The sequence below is a fragment of the Lissotriton vulgaris genome, chromosome 3_1 (assembly GCF_964263255.1).
Source record: "Lissotriton vulgaris chromosome 3_1, aLisVul1.2, whole genome shotgun sequence".
NCBI classification, from domain to species: Eukaryota; Metazoa; Chordata; class Amphibia; order Caudata; family Salamandridae; genus Lissotriton; species Lissotriton vulgaris.
This window is the reverse complement of record NC_141689.1, coordinates 939,660,678-939,677,866: the sequence shown is the minus strand read 5'-3', so window position 1 is coordinate 939,677,866 and position 17,189 is coordinate 939,660,678. Positions and strand designations below refer to the sequence as shown.

The 17,189-nt window shown below is 46.2% G+C and overlaps 1 protein-coding gene across 2 annotated transcripts in view; it reads left to right on the top strand.

Annotated features, from left to right (window-relative positions):
* NMRK1 (nicotinamide riboside kinase 1) overlaps positions 1–17,189 on the top strand; it is a 290,257-nt gene that overhangs the window by 221,772 nt on the left and 51,296 nt on the right. The window lies entirely within an intron of this gene.

Genomic DNA, 17,189 nt, shown 5'->3' with positions numbered 1-17,189 from the left:
AATAATCATTTGATAAAGGGTATCTCGGAGTTAGTTTTATACTTTTCCTTTCACTGTCCTTTTGTTTACTGCATGGATCGCTACACATTTATGTTTATATCCTCTCCTCCCTTTGCTCCATTCCAGGTGTTGGTCTGCGCAGGTATGATGAAGCAGCCCTATAATTAAGCATTCCACTACCTAGTGGTTGAGGGCAGTTTTTTAACAAACCTCACCTTTTCTTACGTTTTCGAAAGAGACAGGTGATACCTTACCAATCTCTCTCCTTTTTATCGTTTCTTGGTTACAGTATGTGCCTAGGGGGTACCATGTTTCTGAACTTGTGTGCTGCGCTGAGGGATCATGCTGGACAGTTAAGGACTCTCCTGCATATGCTGTATGCTGCAGTGACCTCTGACCCCTGCGACCCAATCTTTCCCTCACCCAAGACCCAGAAGTGGGTCAATTGCCAGCTGGAGGCCCACTTGTTCTCTGAGCCCTAGCACGCTACCAACGATGATGCCCAATCGCGGGTGGTACCTGCTTTTAGCGTGCTGCCTCCCAGAAGAGGGGGGGAGGAACATGCATATTTTAGGCCCTCCAAAAACTTGGATCACGCTGCTGTGGTGAGAATTGTGGTAGTCCTAGAGTTGTTAAAGTAGCTGCGCCCTTCAAACTTATCACCAAGTTCTGTGCACCTGAGCCTTCATACCTCCCATAAGAGCTTGAAATCAAAAAGGGGTGACCCTTCTAGAATTACTTAATAGAGGGCATCCGGCAGAGGGGCAGTGTGGGGCCAGGATCCACGGTGTAATAGCCCAAGCAGCAGTGCAGTAATTGTACCTGTAGCCTGTTCTGTGGAATATTGAGTTGTGAAAGTGCATGCAAATCAGCTATTACACTGTTGGATGATTGTTGAAGTCGGAGCACACTACCTCTCTGAGAAGGTTGACGGCTTGCCATTGCTACCATGGACGGTCAAGTGCTGAAGGTGTTTTGCCTTTCTGATGTTTTCAGTGCCGTAATAGGATGGACAGTGGGACATTAGAAGCAAAAGACCCCAGCTCCCCATGGCTGAAGCCCAGTGGCCCCTAGTTGCGTTGTAGCCTCACGAACATGGTCTGACAGTTTCCAAAATCGTGTATCAATAAGCAAGTGGTCTTTAAGGTACTAGGTTTGTATATACAGCATGTGGACCTCTCCTTCCCACCACTGCTTTATGCATAAGACACTGCTACATGCTGTTGCTGCAAGTCTGTTGCATATCTCTGGGCCTCACTCATGGTGGTACCCAGCCCATAAATTTACGGCTGCAGTGCGGAGGAAGTAACTGTGTTTGAGGGCTGGTGGGATCCATTGTGCTGAGGCTTTGTTTAGGTGACATACTGTTACTGCATTATGGACTTTTTAGTCCCTGTTGTGTGCAGGGTACTACTTTTCATCTTTTAAAAAAATGTGCTTGTGATTTTAGTTGGCTTTCATTTTTACTTCCTGGGATCTTTAGAGGTGCCAGTTTGTTGAGGCAGCGCTCTAGTGTACTTATGTGCCCAGCCCAGAAAATTACAGCGGCAACACAGCCACACGCAAAGGGCACGCCGCGCCTACGAATCCATCCCACCTGCTTCCCAACTGCAGCCAGCACCAGCAGATATGCCTGTTCAAATATAGAACACCCAATGTGTCTTAAATATTCTATGGCAGAATTCTGGGCTTTAAACAGGTCCTCTTGTAAGTTTGATTGTACCACAATGTACGGGTCCTGTGTCATGTAGTAATTGTAATAGCTCCTTGAAATTTAAGTGTAGGTGCACTGTGAGTTGTATTAGTACAATGAAGTGCCATACCAAGAACAAAGCAGGGCTTATTAACAACCGCTCTTTGCATAAACATGCACTCAACATTGTTAACCTTTTCACTGATCTGCAATTAGATGTCCTTTTTCATTTTATCACTGAGACTTGGAAGAGAGAAGATTCATCACAAGATATTGAATTGGCATTTCCTGAAGTTTGTGTGTATACGTCAGGATAGAGTGGGTAAAACGGGTGGGGAGGCTTTTCATTGCCCATAAAAATAATCTCATACGCTCCTCATTTTCACTAGAGAACTTAATGGTAGGAGATTCATTGGGTTTCTGTTTATCCCCATCAGCTAGTTTGTCTTTATGGTGTTCTTATTTTCTATTCCCCAGTCTATGCTGGGGGATTTATTAACTCATTTGACCAGGCAATAGCTTCTAACATAGTACATTTCGCAAACTTTACAATCCTTGGTGACCTGAATCTCCATGTGGATATTACTGGGGATGCTATGGCCGCCAAATCCTTTTTTAACCTCCTACCTTAATCAACCACTGCACTCCTTGGAACCTACCCATAAGGCAGGGCATATGATTGATTTGATTCTATCTGACATTCTAGTTATAACAAATACCCCGGTGGATGTCACTTGGTCGGATCACTTTCTTATCCCTTTTGCCTGGCGTTTACCTGAACGGCCGGAGAAGAAACTTTTGAGTAGTGCATCTCTTGTCAGAGCTTGGCACAAAGTGCAGATTATTGATTTTCAGGAAGGACTAGAGCTCTCCAGAGCAGTACTGTCTGGCGAGACCAATAAGGATGCCATAACAGTGAATCAATGGCTGTCCCAGCTAAAGCTAAAGGGAGAGAGAGGCTTGTTCCGTCCACCCCTTGGTTTTCCCATGAACTCTGCATTGAAAAAGTAAATGCCATAATACTATCAAAGCAGCTCACAATGTCTTCTATGCTCAGAAGTTAACTCACAGTTTATCAACCCTAAAAGACGTTCTCCACCCTTGAAGCTTATTCAACCTTATGCCATAAGTTAAGTGATTTTTTTTGAAGAAACAATTATAAAAATACAAGCTAATTTCTCATCATCAACTTTGGATGTTCCTTCAGATGCCTTCCCTCTGACTATGTACGCTTTTAAAAATCCTACCTCCGGCAATGGAATAGCTAATAACATGCTCTAGGAACTGTAACTTGGGTTCCCCATTGGGCCCATGTTCTCCTTCTATCCTGAGGCAGATCAGTGAGAGTATTTGTCCAACTTACCTCATGCTGTTTCGCTTTCTTTCATATGGGTATTGTCCCTGATGTGTGGAAAAAGGCCATTGTCATTCCCCTTTTGTAAAAGTCCACAGCTGACTGTACTCTTCTCTCTAATTTTAGACCAGTTTTCCTCCTTCCGCCAGACTTAAAAATCTTAGAATCTATTGTCAACCAACAACTATCAGAGTTTATTGAAACAACACCTTCTCCACCCTTCCCAGTCTGGGTTTTGCATACACCATAGTACTAAGACGGCCCTGTTAAAAATAAAGTATTCCATCAAGTTGGCATTGGATCTTGGTCAAAATGCTGCCTTAATCTTATTAGACCTTTTGACAGCATGCAACACTGTCTGTTACAATACCTTATTCTTACATCTAGCAGATACTGATCTGGGACGAGAAGCTTTCAAGTGGCTCAGCTTCTTTTTGCCTGACCGAGAACAGTCGGTATGGATGAAACCATACTTTTCTAATGCAAAACCTCAAGTATGGTGTACCCCAAGGGTCAGCATTAAACCCTACGCTGTGTGGAAATGTGAGAAATTGATGTACATAAACAGCGTTCATTATTCCATTTTCCCGCTCCTCTCCCTGTAAGCACCATGAATACCGTAAACTATCGACCGCATCACTCTGCCAGTAAAAGCCCGCACCCATATGTACATGACAGCCATTTTAGGCACCCTGGCCTTTCTCCTGCTCATTAGAATCACCGGCTTCCCTTCTGCGCGTATCTGAACCCCCCTCCCTCTCTCACATGCATAGACTATGAAACCCTCTCCCTCTGCGCGACCCTGCCCTGAAAGACAACCCTCCTGCTTGACCCACGCAAACCCCCCCGTTCCCTCTTGAAGAGGCATCCTTCGCCTTAGCTGACATAGCCCTCCCCAGCTGCACCTGACTACCCCCGCTCTCTCTCGCACGAGTCATAAGATCTCTCTCTCTCTATGCGACTCTGTCCCTGTGTCCACCCTGGTTCCCCCTCCCTTCTCCCTCACACGGGCAAGTCATAAACTTTCTTCTTCTGCAAGACCCTGTCCTTGGGAGTCACGGCCGCGCCTGACCAGCACCTCCTTTCCTTTTATGAATAACCCCTCTGTTAGTAAACCCTCCCTCCGCGATCGACTGTCCACACATGTCTGAGGTCATCGCCTAAGCCAGGAGATACTGTTTACTGCTTATTGTATGGAATCACTCCTCTTCAAAGGACCCACTATTGATCCTGGGCACCCCACCCCCTGGGCTATGATCAGGCACACACACCCTAAAAGTTGGCGGAACACTCAGCTGCGTGATTACCCTCCCCTCTTATCAGCAGGTCAAGGGGCCCTATTGTGAACATATGTGGGGTAGGATTGACACGAGGATCATGGGGATGTCCTTTCCGTGTTTCACAATGTCATGATTGTAATGCTAAGTGTTCTGTAAAGTATAAAAGACGACGTTGCAGCTCACTTGTTAGAGCACCTCCCGAAAGACACTGTGTTTCGTGTCCGAAATGACAGGCTCTCCTCATGAGAAATAAATCCTGTTCTTGTGACTCCGGCTGCCAGCGCCCGTCTCTTTATTTTGGTAACTATTCAGAATGGGAACTAAGAGGCGACTTGCGCCAGCCATCCGGGCATCGATACTAGTATGGACTCACGTTTTACAATTGGCGTCCCAACGCGGGGTCCATCAGTGACATGAGGTCCAGTAAGAGAGATCCAGACGATGAGGTGAATATCTAAATGATCGGAGTATACCTGCCTTGAGAGGGCCCTCGTCCGGCTGCCGATTAAATGAACTTCACCGATTCTGAACGGACCTCTCTCGAGTGACCTACTGTCCTGACTGGAATCCCACAGGAATGCTGCATAGAGTAAGAGAACGATCGGGCGCTGGAAGGGGAAGACGAAGAACTATCTGCATGGTCCGGTCCGGGTAAGATTAAGTAGGGTGTTTTTACGCCTGATTGGTAGGGTGGTTCTATCCTCCTGATTGATTGATTGATTGTATTGGAATCGGTATTTGTATACTGATATTGTTGTTATTGGTTCATTTAGCTTTGGATGCTACTTGAAATATTGGTTCTCTTCTTGAGAACGAGACATTCTCTGTTTGCAAACGGCGGTGAATAGGAACGTTCGCCCCTCTTTGCAGATAGAGAAGGGTAGGTAATGCAGACTTTTGTCCCCGTTGTAATCTGTCATGCCTACTTTTCTCCCCACTGATTGTTTGGAATCGATTAATAATCGATTGTTGCTCTTTGAGATCTTCCCTGTCTACAAACAGAGACGAATAGAAATATTCTGTCTTCCTTTATGGATAGCGAAGGGCAGGTAATGCAGACGTTTGTCCCCGTTGTAATCCGTCATGCCTGTTTTTCTCCCCACTGATTGATTGGTTGCCTGGACATTGTTGTTCCAGGAATTGTTTCGTTTGAGGTATTTTCTATTTGCAAACAACGAGGAATAGAAATATTCTGTCTAGTCTTTGCAAGTAGTAAAGGGTAGGTTATGCCCCTTTGTGAATTCGTCAGTCCTACCCACTCCCCACTGATTGTTTATTTGGGGGGTAGCTCGCATGGTCCGTCCAGGAGGCTACCCTTATGGAGGACATATGCTCCCCACTCATGGGCCATTTAGTGGAAGTAGACCATCTGGTCCGTCCAGGAGGCTACCCTAGTAAGTGGAAGTACATCGTTTGGTCTGTCCAGGATGATACCCTAATGAAGGAATATATGTTCCCCTTTTTATCGATAATCTCGTTCCACCCCGGACCATTTATTGGAGGTAACTCGTCTGGTCCGTCCAGGAGTACCCCTAATGAAAAGGACACATAAAAATATGAAGTGATCACCGTACCCTATTAACAAGAAACTTTAGCTCGAAACACGCTAAGGAAAAGAAGAATAAAAATAAAAAGAAATCAGGCTAAGTCAGTAACCCCCTGATGAGCTTTTGACTTCACTAAAAATAAGAAACATTAGAAACAGTTCGTAATAAGAAATATAAAATGGCGGAAAGATTTGACAGCAGGACAGCCACGAGGTAGCTAGGTTCCGCTGCCTACTCCTGCTCCAAACATGTCTGCCTCATTGCCCACCACGCCCAAATAACGGTCACATGAAATAGATACAAATCAATAGGTACCTACTCCCATTCCGGAAACTCCCGAAGTGCAACAGGTCCGCGGTTACGCCCATCCGGAAGGCGAGGCCTCGAGGCATGCGGGGCTCGCCTGGCCGCAGTCGGAAGGGGAGGCTGTGGGGCGGACGGCCCAGAAAACCGTGATGGCCTCTCCTTCTCTCCTCTTCTGCTGCCCTGCAGGCCACGGGGGGGGCTGTCTTGCCTCAGCCACCGACCACCCCCCCCTCTCTCTCTCTCGCCTGGTCCGGCCCGCAAAGAAGGCCGAAGCCAAAGCGAGGACGGCGGCGCTTACAGGTAGTCCCGCCACATGTCGCCGCCTGGACAATTGCAGGTAGTCCCGCCACATGTCGACGCCTGGACAATTGCAGGTAGTCCCGCCACATGTCGACGCCTGGACAATCGCAAGTAGTCCCGCCACATGTCAACCCCTGGAGAGTTTCAGGTAATCCCGCCACATGTCAAAAGGGGGGGGGCTGTCTTGCCTCAGCCACCAACCTCCCCCCCCCATCTTCAATAGCCGGCACGGCCAATATCGAAGCGGCAGAGCCGAGGATCGGCGCGGGGTCGCTGGAAGGGGGAGGTGGCGCGAACGAGCCTCCCCCACCTCCCTCCAGGTGGAGGCTTCCAGCGACACCCCAACGCTCTTACTTAAAGAGGGTCCACATCGAAAAGCGGTCTTTTGCCCGGGACGGGCACACGCCCCATGCCTTCTCTCCTCAACTTTGAAGATTCTATGAGAGCCGGGGGGGCCCCCCACCCCTCTGCATGGGCGCCCCCGTCCCCCTCACTGGGACCCGCAACATCGACGCACTCCTGCCGGCGCCAGCCTCAGTTTGGAAATGGCTAAAAACACAGCCAAGGTACAGACTTGTTCAGTTCCGGTGGAACACCAGAATGACCCGGTAGGAAAATTGTTGCCGCCCTCCCCACTCTTTGACTGATGGTCCATATTGTTAGACTGTTACCACATTGCGTAAAACTTTTTGAACTGCCAACGGAAGGTTCTGGTCCAACCATGAGTCATTGGAGACATTCTGACTATACCGGAACCTGCCTGACCTCGCCCAAAATGGCGCCGATACACGAAACGAAACTTTCGAACTCCCTGTTCACCCGGATTGCTCCAGTATTGATGCTCTGAGATATGTATGCATTTTTTGGACAATGAAAGTCGATAAGATGGATAGTGATTATGTGCTTAGAGAAAACAGCAATACAGATATTGATCATGTATTTGGACAATGAACTGATTTAGGGTGGGTACTAATTATGATTGGAAACAATGAATTGGTGTAATTTAGACAGTGAATGAGCATCTGGATAATGAATTAATGAATTAATTGAAAAACTGAATTCTTGATATGCATCATGCTTGCTCTGTAGGAAAGTTCGATACGACTTTATTGCACTGCCGCACTTTATGCAATGAACTGCCACCAACTTCGTTCTTCTTATGTACAGTTCCAATCTGCTCCGTGGCCGGTCCACTGGGTTATAGGCCTGTATTTATACACCAGCACTTTTTATTAAAAGTATTTTTGAAAAAGAAAGCATAGTTGTAGCGGTTGCATTAATGAGTTTTGAATGTATTACTACTGTGAGCAACGAGAAAGTATGATGAAGGCTGAAGGTTAAAAAGGACCCGATATTTAGCAGCTACATTATGTGTCACAGGCAGCCGGAAAAGTGTTTTAGAAGCCTTAAAACGACACCACAGAAATGCCACCTAACCACCACCCTTGCACACAACCAAAAGGGGTCGCGACCAAGCAACTCATGTAGATACGCAGATCGTCAATGATTATCTATCTGACATTACTGGTCCCTCTGGGCTTAAACGCCGAGATGGTAAAGAAATGCACTACGTGGAGATAGGTCGAGTATGTGGTAGGTAAAAACATTTTCGGATTACTGCATGCTGATGTGCTTTGAATGCTGCCCCCCCCCCACCCCTTCTTTCTCCTCCCTTCTGCAGGTCACGTCGGAACGTCGGCTGAAGTATGGGAGAGCGATGATCGAACCACCGACGACAAGAGAAGAAGGGAATATGTGCATAGTCCTTATGACAATAAGTTTTTAAAAGACGTAGACTTAAACATGACTGTTCCTCCTTAGAACATAGCGACTGGGAGGATGGACTGACATAGAAACTTGACGGGTACTGTATGACGAAAATTGACTCGAAATAACACGTTAGATAATGTAACTAGACGTTTGACTAGATAGGGAAAGAACAAAGAAAAGTGCACGGGTAAGGGTTACCAAGGCACCACCCGTCTGGGAAGTTAGAAATGTTGCTGATGTTCAAAATGTACTGCCCCCTTCTCACACTCTTATAGATCTAGCCAAGCTGTCCGACTGTTCTCCCGATCAATGCTTGCCGTTGCCTCAGCCTGGAGAACTTCCCACCAAAGGGAGAAAACTGAAAAATGGTTTAAGATCCAACCATGGGTAAATAGCGCGACCAGGTTCATTTCTGATCGACTAACCGAGGTGTAAGTATTGGCAATTGAGAACGCTCGGAGAGATAACAAGCGAGAGGGAAAAGGAGGGAAAGGTAAAAAGAGCTAAGCACGTAGGTAAATAGGACAGTAAAGATACGAAGGATATAAAAAAAAAATATATAGATCTTGTTGGCCAACTATTGTTTTCTGTTTTGTTGTAAATGTCTTATATATGTAATTCAGGTACTGTCTTCCTTCGTCTGAGTTTGTGTGTGTGTGTGTACTGTAGGGGTTTATGTTCTTTCTTTGTTTGCGTCTCTCCGTTACCTGACCCCCTACTGTTCTGTGTTGTGAACGCACTAAATGACCTATTTTTGTACACGTCTCTCCCTTTCTCTATCTCTCTCCCTCACTCTGTCTCTCTCTCTCTCTACATGTCATACGTGTACCAAATGGCTCGTTTAGATTGCGGACGACTCTCACTCTCTATGAGAGTCTCCCTATTTCCTCCTCCTTTTTTTATGATAAAATCGTGCCTCGCTGGCACCAGTCTGATTGGATACTTATTGAACGCGAAGGTGTTCAGCGAAATTGACAGAAACTAAAATGATTGTACCTCGCCATGCTACTACCTCTCCTTTCTACAAAATGAATGAACTCGAATTGGCTAAGAAAGAAAGGACAGGTAAGACGACTACGGCCCCCTAATCTGGCCCTCTTAAAAGGGGAACTATATGTCAATGGCACCCTATTTTTTATTGTTGTTAGAAACAAGCGTCAATGTTTAGATTGACCCCCCAATGCCCAGATTGCCCCACTCCCTTTGCACCCAAGCGCTAATGCCCGAAGCATCCCCGCCCCATTTGATTGACCCCAGCTGCTGTCCCGGATATAAACATGATGACCATGAGTAACTGTCGTCCCTCGAGAAAAACCTGTTTTACGTGACTCTCGATGATAGCGCCCCCGCCTTGTTTGGAAAGGTTAGCCAGCCTTGAAGGGAAATGTTAGACTGTTAAAGGCTTGGGTTTGAAAGGCAAGTCTCCACTGGAAGTTCCAAAATGTTGAAATTGATGAAATGCGCAGTTGATGGGAATATTATTTCTATACATTTATGTCATGAATAGACGATGAATACACTTGGCATGAACACAGTAGGAATGTTGACATATGCACTGCTTGGTAATAGACCTCTGACTGTGACCGATGAGCGTATCTCCCAAGTGCGTAGGATTGAGGGAGGAATTCACCTGCATAAATGACTTCTTCTGTCAGTTCTCTAAAAGCTTGTTTTGTACCTATTCAAAGATTTGCGATCACCGGAGGAGAAGGGTCGGACGTGCCTGGCTGCAGATCTTGAGATACATGTGACCTCGACCAAGGGTGGAGCTGCAGAGCAACCAGATGCGGGACGAGACAGCAATTTCAAACGTGGAAAATGAAACTTGACGGGCAGCCCTGAAGCCCTCCGTCTGCTAACCCACGTGTGCCTGGAGTCTCCGTCCCCCTTCTTTGGGCCCGATTGATGGGCCTGCCTGCTTGTTATCCTTTGCTCCCCTGGTTCCTTTTATGTGTCCCAGGAACTCTGACCCAACTCCGCTCTCTCTCCTATCGACTATTTGAACCACACCCACCCTCTTTTCCATGTGACTTCACGCCAAAAGGAACGGCATTCAAGTGGAAAAAGGGTGTTGCCACGGAAATATAGGTGCCGAGCATAAGGCGCCACTAAAAGGACTGGTTAGGGAACAGGACTGTGGTCTAACAGCAGAGGACAGACCGCACCTTGCAACGCGAAAGGTTGAATACGAGCTGGACCTATAGCTCCACCGCCGGTGCTCAACAGCGCCAACGAGAGGATACGGACTAGAGCCTACCAGTGATGGCTCACTGCTAAAAAGACACTGTGGCGAAGAGATCCTGTGTATTGAACTGAATTCCGCCCTCAACTACTTGGTCGAAATGTTCATTGGTCGCATTTTTTAAGTCCGATACATTTATACTATGTAGTGCGTTTGAATGTTAGGAACTCGACAAATGCAATTTCCTATGTGCTGCATCCTGCCAATCACATCGACTGTCCATGATTATATGCCAAATATTAATATTGACAAATGCTAATTCTTCAACCACGCCTGTGTATTTTTTGTACCCCTATCAATTACAAAAATGAACTCTGTAATGTAAAAAGGGGCGACTGTGGAAATGTGAGAAATTGATGTACATAAACAGCGTTCATTATTCCATTTTCCCGCTCCTCTCCCTGTAAGCACCATGAATACCGTAAACTATCGACCGCATCACTCTGCCAGTAAAAGCCCGCACCCATATGTACATGACAGCCATTTTAGGCACCCTGGCCTTTCTCCTGCTCATTAGAATCACCGGCTTCCCTTCTGCGCGTATCTGAACCCCCCTCCCTCTCTCACATGCATAGACTATGAAACCCTCTCCCTCTGCGCGACCCTGCCCTGAAAAACAACCCTCCTGCTTGACCCACGCAAACCCCCCGTTCCCTCTTGAAGAGGCATCCTTCGCCTTAGCTGACATAGCCCTCCCCAGCTGCACCTGACTACCCCCGCTCTCTCTCGCACGAGTCATAAGACCTCTCTCTCTCTATGCGACTCTGTCCCTGTGTCCACCCTGGTTCCCCCTCCCTTCTCCCTCACACGGGCAAGTCATAAACCTTCTTCTTCTGCAAGACCCTGTCCTTGGGAGTCACGGCCGCGCCTGACCAGCACCTCCTTTCCTTTTATGAATAACCCCTCTGTTAGTAAACCCTCCCTCCGCGATCGACTGTCCACACATCTCTGAGGTCATCGCCTAAGCCAGGAGATACTGTTTACTGCTTATTGTATGGAATCACTCCTCTTCAAAGGACCCACTATTGATCCTGGGCACCCCACCCCCTGGGCTATGATCAGGCGCACACACCCTAAAAGTTGGCGGAACACTCAGCTGCGTGATTACCCTCCCCTCTTATCAGCAGGTCAAGGGTCCCTATTGTGAACATATGTGGGGTAGGATTGACACGAGGATCATGGGGATGTCCTTTCCGTGTTTCACAATGTCATGATTGTAATGCTAAGTGTTCTGTAAAGTATAAAAGACGACGTTGCAGCTCACTTGTTAGAGCACCTCCCGAAAGACACTGTGTTTCGTGTCCGAAATGACAGGCTCTCCTCATGAGAAATAAATCCTGTTCTTGTGACTCCGGCTGCCAGCGCCCGTCTCTTTATTTTGGTAACTATTCAGAATGGGAACTAAGAGGCGACTTGCGCCAGCCATCCGGGCATCGATACTAGTATGGACTCACGTTTTACAGCTGTTCAATGTTTACATGGCCCTGCTGTCTTTTCTAGTGGAGGCTTATGGTAGTAAGATTTTGTCCTGTGCCAATGGTATCCAGTTTCTTTTATCCAGTTTCTTTTTTCATTTGAGAGGGCTTCGGATGCAGCTAGGGAATCTTTCTCAGTATGTATGCGGATCGTCATCAAGTGGTTGAAAGTACATCACTTACATGGCAACCAGGATAAAACCTCCTCCTTTTTGGACCCTAACAGTCTCCTGGTTGATCTGGCAGCTGGCCTGGGGACGGTCCCCCTCCTCTGACGCCCACAGGATCTGCAAGAAATCTCCGCTTTAGTAAAAGTGTGTTTTTGCATCATTAAGGCTTATAAGAAATTCCTGCCTCTCTTACTCCGGGAAACTCTGATAATTGTGATACAAGTATCTATCTTATCTAGATTGGATTACACAAATGCCTTGTACTTAGGCCTTCCTGCTTTCTTGAATCAACGTATGCATGTAGTGCAGAACACAGCAGCGCACCTCTTATTCAATCTTTCTAAACGCACCTCTACACCCTCATCTCTTAAACAGTTGCACTGGTTACCAGTTAGCAAAAAAATCGCCTTCAAAGCCCTACTTCTTGCTCACTGTGCCCGGCACAGAGTAGGCCGTCAGTAACCTAAAAAGAGTATCTATCTGAACTCTCCTAACAGGACGCTCCGCTCAAGAAAAGCTCAACTGACTGCGGTTCCCCGTTTTAAAAGAAATAGGCAAGGGAGTGCGTCCTTCTCAGTGTGCGTGGCCTCTATCGTGAATCGCCTTCCTGTACCTCTCAGAAATAAGATCCTTTACCTCCTCTGTACACACTAGCACTGACACACTCTTGAGTAGCCGTGTGTTGTATATTTTGTATACATTATTCATTCCTCTTTCTTCATACTCATAACTGATGTGTCAGCCACACCTCCTTCCAATCATAAACAACTAAAGGAGGAGCAACTTGTTTGATCGTAAGTGCTAAAGCAATTTAGGACCGTCCCAATGAATGACCGCACTATAGAAATGCTACAATATGATACAAATAACTAGAAGAAATGTGGAGGCGGCAACAACTTAACTACCCTTCCAAAGCAAGCTACTTTCATTGTATGCTTGCAGGAACGTCAGAAATGAAGTGAGTCGTGTGCTTACAGAGACTATTAGAATACATTTTTCCTAACATATTTAAAGTGGAACAAGTGGTCTGTTCATTACTGGTATGGACAGTTTCATGTATCCCACACACTTGTAAATCACCCATTTCATAAAGATTGGCTACATACAGTGTGACAGCACGGGGTAACACCAGGGTCCCGTATAAGCCAATGCCAGCCTCTGGTAAACATAGGCTATTCGTTCAATTTTTCAGGGCTACATTAGAATACAACGGAGTCCAGTACACAGCACCTTCACAAACAAAATTGAAAGTGTATGTTCGCTCAAGTAATAGCAGCCCATGGAACTCGAGTTGCAGAGGACCACACATTACACTCTTAACATGCATGAGGTGGCTGGAGGGATACCATTGAGACGCTCACACAGATGAGTTAAAAAAACAAAAACACCAAATTTACACTGACTTTCAAGCCACACACATAAACAGCAGCCCTTTGGCATTGTTCACAAGGTGGCATAGTGGACACAATTCAATAGAGTCTGTGTGTTCCTGAGGAGCAGGGTGGCATAATAGTGGCCCATGAGGCAGCACACTGTTGTAGTTAGTGTTTCTAGGATGTATTACAGTGGGGTTATCTTTTTACTATGCTTCAGTGCAATGTTGTTTGTTAATTCTGTTTTGCATGCAGTATAGTGTGTGGGGTGCTGCTCACACAATGGAGTGTAGTGGTTGTAGGTACCTAGGATGAAGTGCATTGTGGTGGGCAGTTGAACCTTAGGATGCATAGCAAAAAGTTCCAGTGTACATCCTGCAGCACCTGTGAATTCACAAGTACACATATTCTGGTGGTGCAACATTAAAAAAAATACCATTCACAATATTTGCAAGTGAAGAACAAATACATGGTGCAACTGTTTAAAATGCCTTTAAATTGGACCATTTGTGTTCTATATGCATTAAGTTGGCAATAAGAGCGAACAGTCTTTTCAGACCAACCTAAAATAAATAAACCTGTTGCGGGTTGGAAACAGTTGGATTAGCCACTTTTCGTTAAAGATTTTGTTCTTGTCGGATCCACTATGAAAAAAGGCGTTGGGTTGAGGAAAGTGCATCATGCTTCATAAAGCTTTTCATTGATTTGTTTCAGAGAAATATAAAGTTTATGCAAAAATACTAGCCATTTACATATATCGTTATTGGACTGTAGAGTAATGTTAAAAAATAACATATAAGTTTGTTAATATGTTTCAATTACTGGTATTGGGTATTTATATAATGTGGGCCTGTCCCCAAATGCACTGCATAGTAAAAATAAGACAGGCTTATTTAATTGCAAAGTGTAAATGTGGACCTTTACAGAACTCAGCTACTCCATGATTTGGGGGTGCTGAATATGTGCAGAAGAAAGTAAAATATCAAAGCTAGATTGAAGCTTGTGTTACAAATAAACTGCCTCTTTGAAACCTGATACGCTCATTCACGCTTGCTTAGCCTACAAAATCATCTGAGCAACACCCAAGATATCTTGTGCTGCATCCTTGTTTAAATGCTTTCAGTTACTCGTGCCACTACACTGGAATTCCATTAGGGATGACATTTACTCATTTTTTTTCCTAACAACTTCCTAATAACCAAGATAAAAAAGATCACATGAACACAGATTCAGTCAGGCAGGTTGTTATCAATAGCTTTGTAAATTCTACAGCTGCCAAATTCTGATAATTATTGGAAGATACTTTATCACAATGGAAGTTGTCATGAATATATAGATGGCGTGGAAGCAAGTTTCATTCAATGATTTTGCCTGTTATAAAATGACATTAAGAATATAATCACATTACAGTTTACCTTCCACTTCCACAATGTCAGATCCCTAAAATCGACTGATCCTTATATTGCCTCCATATATATAATTACCTACTGGCGGTCGCCAGTAGGTAGTTATAGTTAGGGTTATTTTCAATAGAAAATCTCAACATTCTATTGTGAATAACTTTGGCGCCGGTTGATATAGCCGAGATACCCGCCACCCCCTCTCAACACAATCCCCAAAAGGAGTGAAACCGGAAACAGTTCTTGAAGTTTTTGGAAGTGGGATGGAGTGACCATCCCGGCCGTATTTATTAAAACAAAATTAAGACATTAAACGTTTCATGTTATGTACAATTTCATTACCATATTGCGATGTTTGGCTAACCTTAACAGATTCTCTAATACAGAGGTTCTCCTAGCCGAACTAGCAACCTACAAAACATTTCTTGACATATTGAAATTGTACAACCTAACGTTTAAGGGCCAACGGCAAGGTCATAACCGGTGTCAAGATCCCTAACCGGACTTACCCCTCCCACTTGGGATGGGCGACAGCACGGAGGCGTACCTCAAGTGCAACTACTACCAATTTCCCTTGACTTGACGGGGGCACCTAAAACTCGACGCCAGTTAAAGGTCGTTCGAATACTCGTGTGAGGTATCTAGAAGGTATCGTGGCCCTTATCCCAACCCCACACAACTTACCGCATCTGCCGTCGCAGATGTCACTGGCCCCGGGAAATTCCCCAGGAGGGGGCTGTAACCCCTCCTACAAAGGAAGGGGCCTTGACCGCCTTTCCTTTACTTCCGGCGACCCATCCTTAGAAGGGACCGCCTCCCCATTGAGGGGCCAATGGCCACCTCTCCCGAGCGCTCCCATCCGTGTTGGGTGACGCCCACTCATAGGGATCTACTAATTAGTGCTCACCGATCATGACCTTACCGCCTACCAAAATAAATACGACAGTGCAAATTAACCTAAGAATACATTGGCCACTATGACCGAAAGAGCCTAGATCAAAATTCGACACTAACTGAATATCTTTAATGGCAAACATACTCAAAACGAACATTCTTTATTAACTCAAAATCAACATGGCACTACAACCTGGAAACGAAAACAAAAACAAAATTAATCAACTTTATTATACACAACTGGCTGTCTTCAGGGGCTGGTGGGTGGGTCAAAATTGGCTCTTCGTTCTGTCCCGAGCTCACGTGCAGCGAGGAGGTGCAGCTTCAGAGCACAAGAACAAGAGGATGTCTTCTGGTCTTGCGTCCCTTTTTATCCGTCTTCAGGGCGGGCGTATACCCGCCCCTGCCTGCCCCTGAGGGCGTGGCTGGCTGCGTCGGTGTCTAGGCCAGCCCACTCTAGGGCGGGAACGAGCGCGCCCCAGCTACGCCGCTTCGGGCATACCAGCTGAGACGCGCCTCCCGCCCAAAATGGCTTCCCGGGGGGATCGAGGCACTCGGCCATAAGTTCGGGGGGACCGATTCGGTCGCCCCTTTCCATATAGCCGAGATACCCGCCACCCCCTCTCAACACAATCCCCAAAAGGAGTGAAACCGGAAACAGTTCTTGAAGTTTTTGGAAGTGGGATGGAGTGACCATCCCGGCCGTATTTATTAAAACAAAATTAAGACATTAAACGTTTCATGTTATGTACAATTTCATTACCATATTGCGATGTTTGGCTAACCTTAACAGATTCTCTAATACAGAGGTTCTCCTAGCCGAACTAGCAACCTACAAAACATTTCTTGACATATTGAAATTGTACAACCTAACGTTTAAGGGCCAACGGCAAGGTCATAACCGGTGTCAAGATCCCTAACCGGACTTACCCCTCCCACTTGGGATGGGCGACAGCACGGAGGCGTACCTCAAGTGCAACTACTACCAATTTCCCTTGACTTGACGGGGGCACCTAAAACTCGACGCCAGTTAAAGGTCGTTCGAATACTCGTGTGAGGTATCTAGAAGGTACCGTAGACCTTATCCCAACCCCACACAACTTACCGCATCTGCCGTCGCAGATGTCACTGGCCCCGGGAAATTCCCCAGGAGGGGGCTGTAACCCCTCCTACAAAGGAAGGGGCCTTGACCGCCTTTCCTTTACTTCCGGCGACCCATCCTTAGAAGGGACCGCCTCCCCATTGAGGGGCCAATGGCCACCTCTCCCGAGCGCTCCCATCCGTGTTGGGTGACGCCCACTCATAGGGATCTACTAATTAGTGCTCACCGATCATGACCTTACCGCCACAGGCCCGGATAGTTGACCGGCTATCCGGGCCCCCCA